Genomic DNA, 7,404 nt, shown 5'->3' on the forward strand with positions numbered 1-7,404 from the left:
TTGAGATTTCCAACAAAGAAGTTACCTTATCAATAGCCCAATTTCCAAAGACACATAACTCAGTTCCTCAAGCCCTAAGTCACTGAAGGAGGCGGAGGTAGAAGGAAAAGTAAATAAAGTTAAATTTCTTCTAGGGGCGCCTGGGTGGCTCAGTGGGTTAAGCCGCTGCCTTCAGCTCAGGTCATGATCTCAGGGTCCTGGGATCGAGTCCCGTATCGGGCTCTCTGCTCAGCAGGGAGCCTGCTTCCCCTCTCTCTCTCTGCCTGCCTCTCCATCTACTTGTGATTTCTCTCTGTCAAATAAATAAATAAAATCTTTAAAAAAAAAAAAAAAAAGTTAAATTTCTTCTAAAACCTAAATCTCACTGGCAAGGACGTTTGATAGCAGGAATGTCACATTCCACCAGGAGACTCCCAATTGTCTTTATGTTAGTGCCTCATTAGAGGGAAAGTGGCCTTGGCTTGATAGTAACCAGGCCTTCAATATCCTGACCGTCTTCTTTACCCCAATAGCCCTTCTGAACAACCCTTTGTCCTCACCTACCCAAATCCTGTGTATATAACCAGCCACTCCTCACAGGCCCAGGGCGGCAGCTCTTCCTGCCCACGGGTCCTGTCCCCGTGCTCTAATAAACCACCATTTTGCACCAAAGGTGTCTCAAGAATTCTTTCTTGGTCATCGGCTCCGGACCTCAGCCCACCGAACCTCACCTAGGTTCTAGAACTTGATCACCAGCACTAGCCATCCCAGATGTTACCAAGCCCTTCCACTTGTATGTGGATGAAAAGGCAGGGGTGACTGAAGGAGTTTTGACTCACACTCTGGGGCCTTGGCAAAGGCCAATAGCCTATCTTAGCAAGAAACTAGATCCAGTAGCAGCTGAGTTCCCCCTTGCCTCCGCGTAATTGCTGCCACGGCCCTCCTAGTCAAGGATGCTGGTATATTTACAGAAGTGGACTGAATTAGACTATGAAGGGGATTGGGCTAAGACTAGAACAGGAAAGTTAATTCTTCCTCGAAGACTAGGAAGAAAATTAGTAAGCCAAATACATCAGGGCACTCATTTGGGGACACGCAAGCTTGAAGAGTTTATGGGCAAGCAGTTCCAGGTTTCTAAATTAGGGCGTATGGCTCAGGATATGGGTAGTAGATGTACTCAATGTCAGGCGGTAAATGCGGAAAGAACTAGAATGGGAAGGGGGAAAAGAGAAAGAGGTAAGGAACCAGGAATTTATTGGGAAATAGATTTTACAGAGATGAAACCAGGAAAATATGGGCACAAGTATATGTTAGTTTTGGTACATTTTCAGGCTGGGTAAAGGCATTTTCTGCCAAACATGGAATGGCAGGAGTGGTAGCCAAAAAGCTACTAGAGGTTTGGGTCACCTCTTGTGATCGGGTCAGACAAAAGCCCTGCATTCGTGAGTTCAGTCTCACAGGTATTGGCCAAAGCTGTAGGCACTAATTGGAAACTACATTGTGCCTACCGGCCCCACAGCTCCGGGCAAGTAGAAAGAATGATTCGTACTCTTTTTTTTTTTTTTAAGATTTTATTTATTTATTTGACAGATCACAAGTAGGCAGCGAGGCAGGCAGAGAGAGAGGGAAGCAGGCTCCCCACGGAGTGGAGAGCCTGACGCGAGGCTCGATCCCACGACCTTGGGATCATAACCTGAGCTGAAGGCAGAGGCATTAACCCACTGAGCCACCCAGGCACCCCAAGAATGAACCGTACTCTTAACGAGAACTTGACAAAGTTAATTCTGGAGACTGGCGGTGGGTGGGTGGATCTCCATCCCTTTGCCCTCCTCAGGGCACGATGTACACCCTACTTAAATAAGGTGACCCCATTTGAAATAATGTTCGGAAGACACCCCCCCCCCCGGCTCTGCCCTCGACTACAAGAGGTTGCCCTAGCAGAAATGACTGATCAGTCTGTACTCCAGTCACTGCAGGCATTACAGTCTGTCTTAAAAGAGCCCATGGCACAGATCCGGACTGCCCACACTGGGACCGAGATGGAGGTGGAACCACATCCTTACCAACCCGGGGACTTGGTTTGGATACGCCACCACCAAATGGGAAGCCTGGAGCCTCGCTGGAAGGGACCATTTACTGTCATCCTGACCACCCCCATGGCAATAAAAGTAGAAGGCATTAGGGTCTGGATTCAGGCGGGTCCCATCAAACAAGCCAAGGACGAAAACATCCCCCAAGAGGTGGATGCTACTGCGGATGGACCCCGCCCATCGTGGACTAAAACTAAAACTCAAAGAACAATGAGTTCATTAAATTCATTGTTGCTCCTGTTAAGATAGAGGCGGAGGAGGTATAAGCAATTGCAAAATAAAAAAAGGGGGGGCTTGACATACTGTTTCTAATAAAAAAGGAGGGGGGACTCTGCATAACCCTAGGAGAGAAATCCTGTTTCTGGGTAAATCACACAGGAGTCATTAAAACAGTCTATAGCAGCCATTAAAAGGGGGGTATAAAACTGGCTGAAAAGTCAAAGATTTGACTAATCTCCAAAGAAAAGGGGGGAATGTAAGGACCTATTTAGCTAGAGGCTTCCATCAAGGTTAAAACAATAACGTTGTTTAACCCTTAAACTGTCCTTGCTCCCCCTCTTCCCCCGGGGGACTTACTTAAAAACAAGTCCCAGAAACCAGCTCCAGGTAACAAAGCTCAGATACAAGGGTGGGTCAGGCCAGGTGGAGACATCCGATCAGTGGGGGGTGCATACTGTCTCCCTAGTTACCAAGGAGTGTGGTCCCCGCCCTTTGGGCACCTTTTGGGCACCAATTCTGACCAAGGTGATAGGCTGGTTCAAATGTCTACTAGGGTAAATCGTAATTCAGCAGCTTTCTCTGTGTGTTACAGTCTCATTGGCCACCTGTGCGTGGCCAGGCCCAACCGCATGGCCTTTGCCCTTAAAAGCTAGTCTGGGAAACAGAGAAAGGTCGCCCTCTCTGTAAGAGGCACGGCCCTGGACAGTCAGTTTGATTCTTGATGCTTGGCGTGAAATAAAGCTTTGCTTGACCTTCTCTTTATATCAGTCTCGCTCCTTTAATCATGGACCCATTTTTGCGGGGCCATAACAATAACCTGAGCCGAAGGCAGAGGCTTTAACCCACTGAACCACCCAGGCTCCCCTATTTATTTTTTAATTAATTTTAATTAAATTAAATTTTAAAATTTTATTAAAATAATTATTTTACTTTATTTTTAAAATTAAAGTAAAATTTTAAAATTTTAATTAATCTTAAAATTGACTATTTATTTATTTATTTTTAATATGTATTTTTTTAAGATTTCATTTATTTGACAGGCAGAGAAAACAAGTAGGCAGAGAGGCAGGCAGAGAGAAAGAGGAGGAAGCAGGCTCCCCGCTGAGCAGAGACCCTGATCCACAGCTCTGTCCCAGGACCCTGGGATCATAACCTGAGCAGAAGGCAGAGACTTAACCCACTGAGCCACCCAGGCACCCTGGTGGTCTTATTTTTAAAGATGGAAAAGGATGGAGTTTTCTAGAACGATCTCCATATGAGCTGTGCTCGGCGGAAACTGGGACACATTCCTCGCAGTGGAATGATGGTGGAACCTTATGGGCAGTGGCCGCCAGGACCAGGCTTAACCTGGAAGCTGTTCCCGCGGTCAGGCCGGAGAGAGCAGACAGTGAGCTTATTTTTAAACCCAAGTGGGCACTACATCCGCCTGGGAGAAGCAGACGGCTCTTGGGGAGAACAGAGATTGGCATCCGGTCAGACACTTGTCAGGAAGCCTGCAGGCTGCCAAGTGGGCAGGGGTTCAGACTGGCTGACAGCCAGGACCGGGCACGAGGGGTCAGGGTGGGAGTGAGGGGAGCAGCGGTTAACACTCCGCAGCCCAGTGGGACGTCTGGGGGGCTCGGTCGCTTGAGCAGCCGCCTCTTGATTTCCGCTCAGGTCATGGTCTCAGGTTTGTGGACTTGAGCCCTGCGTGGGGCTTCATGCTCAGTGTGGGGTCTGGGATTCTCTCTCTCTCCCTACCCCTGCCTCTCCCCTGCCCCCCCCACATGCTCTCCCTCTCAAATACATAAGTAAATCGTAGAAAAACAAAACGAGGGGCTCCTGGGTGGCTCATTCGGTTAAGCAACTGCTTTTGGCTCAGGTCATGATCCTGGGGTCCTGGGATCAAGCCCCATTCAGGCTCCCTGCTCTGCGGGGGGCCTGCTTCTCCCTCTGCCCGCTGCTCCCCCTGCTTGTGCTCATGCTCGCTCTCTCTCTGAGAAGTAAATGAAATCTTTTAACAACAATAACAAAACCAAAACAGAACACTCCAGAGCCCATCTGAAGCATTGCCCAAGAAGGCGGCTGGGAGCCCGCATGTATACTGAACTCGGGGACAGGCTCGGTCTCAGTTGGTGGTCAGATAGACCGCGTGAAGGGTTGTGTGCAAGAGCGTAGGGCCGTCAGGCATTAGGGGCCGCCTGTCAGCATTCTGGAGCACCAGGGGGGCACCCTGTCCCCTCACAGTGGACCTGCAGGGCAACGTGTGACCAAGCAGAAGGTTCTTGCCGAGCACGGCATGGGCGATGTTATCTGTTGCTTCCCAGCCTCGTCAGTCCCTCAGAGCAGGGAGACACTTCTCTCCCAAGGGCCCAGGTGATGACTGGCCCCCCAGCGCCCCCACTGCCAAGGCACCCCCTCTTCCAGGCTGCAAGATCTAAAGACCTCTTGGGGGCCACCCTAGTCGTCGCTGAGGCACAGGGCAGGGACATCGCCTGTTCCCTGCTTTTGCTTTCAACCCCAGGAGGCCTGGGGCACCCCCACAGCTGCTGGGGCCCTGGGTCAGAGGTGCAGAGGGTGTCAGGGTCTGGGGTGGTAGGGCTGGGGTACAGATCTCCCTCCCTGTGTCTGTGGCTTCTCACCAAATGAGAATGAATCTCCAGCTTCGAAGGCCAGAAGCTGAAGCTCGAGCCGTTGCTGACAGCCCTCGCCTGTGAAGGTTTTTGGCAAGAAGAGGCTTCCTGGGCACCAAGCCTCAGGCCGGGGCTGTCCCTGGGCTTCAGCTGCCCTTCTGAAAAGCGGGATAGAAATCACGCCTTAGGGGCGCCTGGGTGGCTCAGTGGGTTAAAACCTCTGCCTTCAGCTCGGGTCATGATCCCAGGGTCCTGGGATCGAGCCACGCATCGGGCTCTCTGCTCAGCGGGGAGCCTGCTTTCCCTCCTTCTCTCTCTGCCTGCTTCTCTGCCTACCTCTGTCTGTCAAATAAATATATTTTTTAAAAAATAAAAAAAAAAAATCACGCCTTATCTGCAGCCCATTCTGGGGGCCAGAGCTGCTTTCAGGGCGGGATGCATCTAGCTCTCTCCCTCAAGATTAAGTTAAAATTGCCCAGTCCCACCCAGGTCATCCTAGCGGCCCCCTCACCTCCGAGTCTGAAGGAGCTCCTGTCCTCTACAGCCCATCCTGGTGCCTCCTGCCCTCACTGATTTCCTCTCTCCTGGCCTTGCCTTCTCTCAGAGTTTCCTCGGTTGAGACAGTGCAACTTCATACTTCTGGTCTAGACCTGCGCTGTGCAATATGGTGGCTGCTGGCCACATGTGGCTCTTGAAATGTGGCTAGTCTAGACTGACAGGTGCTCTAAGTCCAGAATACACTCCTGATTTCTAAACCTTAGCACCAAAGACAAACTAAACAAAAACAAAAACAAAAATCCATGCAATATTTCAGTGATCATTTTATGTTGATTACATGTTGAAATGAGAATATTTTGGTTATATTTAATTTGGTATGTTGTATTAATGCTAACTTTACCTGTTTCTCTTTTTAATGGGGTTACTAGATAATTTAAAGATGCACGCAGGGCATCTGGGTGGCTCAGTGGGTTAAGCCACTGCCTTCGGCTCAGGTCATGATCTCAGGGTCCTGGGATCGAGTCCCGCATCGGGCTCTCTGCTCAGCAGGGAGCCTGCTTCCTCCTCTCTCTCTCTGCCTGCCTCTTTGCCTACTTGTGATTTCTCTCTGTCAAATAAATAAATAAAATCTTTTAATAAATAAATAAATAAATAAAGATGCACGCATAGCTCGCCTCTGGGGGCCGCGCACTTAATTCTTTTGGACAAACAGGTTTAGGCACTAGGATGAGCCATAATGATTTAGAATCATTCCTTCACCTCAGCAAACACACTTGGAGCACCTGCACGGCACAGGGTGAACTTTGTGACCCCAGCTGTCCAACTTTCAACTCAGGAGGCCACGTTCAACTCAGGAGGGCACTGAGGAGACCCACACGTAGAAATGGGAACTGAAATCTGGACCCACGATCCATCTAGAAATCCTGAACAGGTGAGCACTGGGTTAGGGAGGTGCGACAGAGGCAGCCTGGGATGGTGATCCTGTTAAAGGATCTGGGAGCTGGGACGCCTGGGTGGCTCAGTTGGTTAAGCAGCTGCCTTCGGCTCAGGGCATGGTCCCAGGGTCCTGGGATCGAGTCCCACATCGGGCTCCTTGCTCAGCAGGGAGCCTGCTTCCCCCTCTGCCTCTGCCTGCCTCTCTGTCTGCCTGTGCTCGCTCTCTCTCCCTCTTTATCTCTGATAAAAAAAAAAAAAAAAAAAAAAAAAGGATCTGGGAGCAGACTATATCAAAAACATATACCTGGGAATTCCTTTTTTTTTTTTTTTTAAAGATTTTATTTATTTATTTGACAGACAGAGATCACAAGGAGGCAGAGAGACAGGCAGAGAGAGAGGAGGAAGCAGGCTCCCTGCTGAGCAGAGAGCCTGACGTGGGGCTCGATCCCAGGACCCTGGGATCATGACCGGAGCCAAAGGCAGAGGCTTTAACCCACTGAGCCACCCAGGCACCCCTATACCTGGGAATTCTTACAGTAGTGGCCTTCACAGCACCTTTGAATTTCTGGTTCCACTCCACACTCTTGGGGAAATATTTTCTGCCAGACATGTTCTGTGACATGTTCTGAAGCCAAAGCAAGTACTTTTTCAGATGATCTGTTGTTTGGACCGGATCTGGTGTTCCATTCCAGTTCCACCCCATTCTGTGTTCCATTCTAGCCCTGGGCAGAGCGGCCATGGGAGAGGCGTGCTGGCATCGGAGGGCAGCCCCGTGGCAGACGGTTGAGGCCACCTCCCTGGTATTCCCACTGCCCCCCAGTGCCCGCTCTGCTTTGCAGCCTCCCGCTCCTCTGGGCGCTCACCCAGGTAACTCCTGGGGCTCTGGGCTGTGGCCTGAGGCTGAGAAGCAGGTGTCAAGAGTGACTGTGCCCTGACCTTCACGAGTCACCTGTGATAAGCCTCACCCATGCCCTCTGCCAGAAGCCACATTTTTCATCCCCTGAAGGCTCAGCTGTGTGACCCATCAGAGACTGAAGGTCAGGACAGAGGGAGGAGCCAGGAGGGAGTGG

The sequence above is a fragment of the Neovison vison genome, chromosome 5 (genome assembly GCF_020171115.1).
Source record: "Neovison vison isolate M4711 chromosome 5, ASM_NN_V1, whole genome shotgun sequence".
Lineage (NCBI taxonomy): Eukaryota > Metazoa > Chordata > Mammalia > Carnivora > Mustelidae > Neogale > Neogale vison.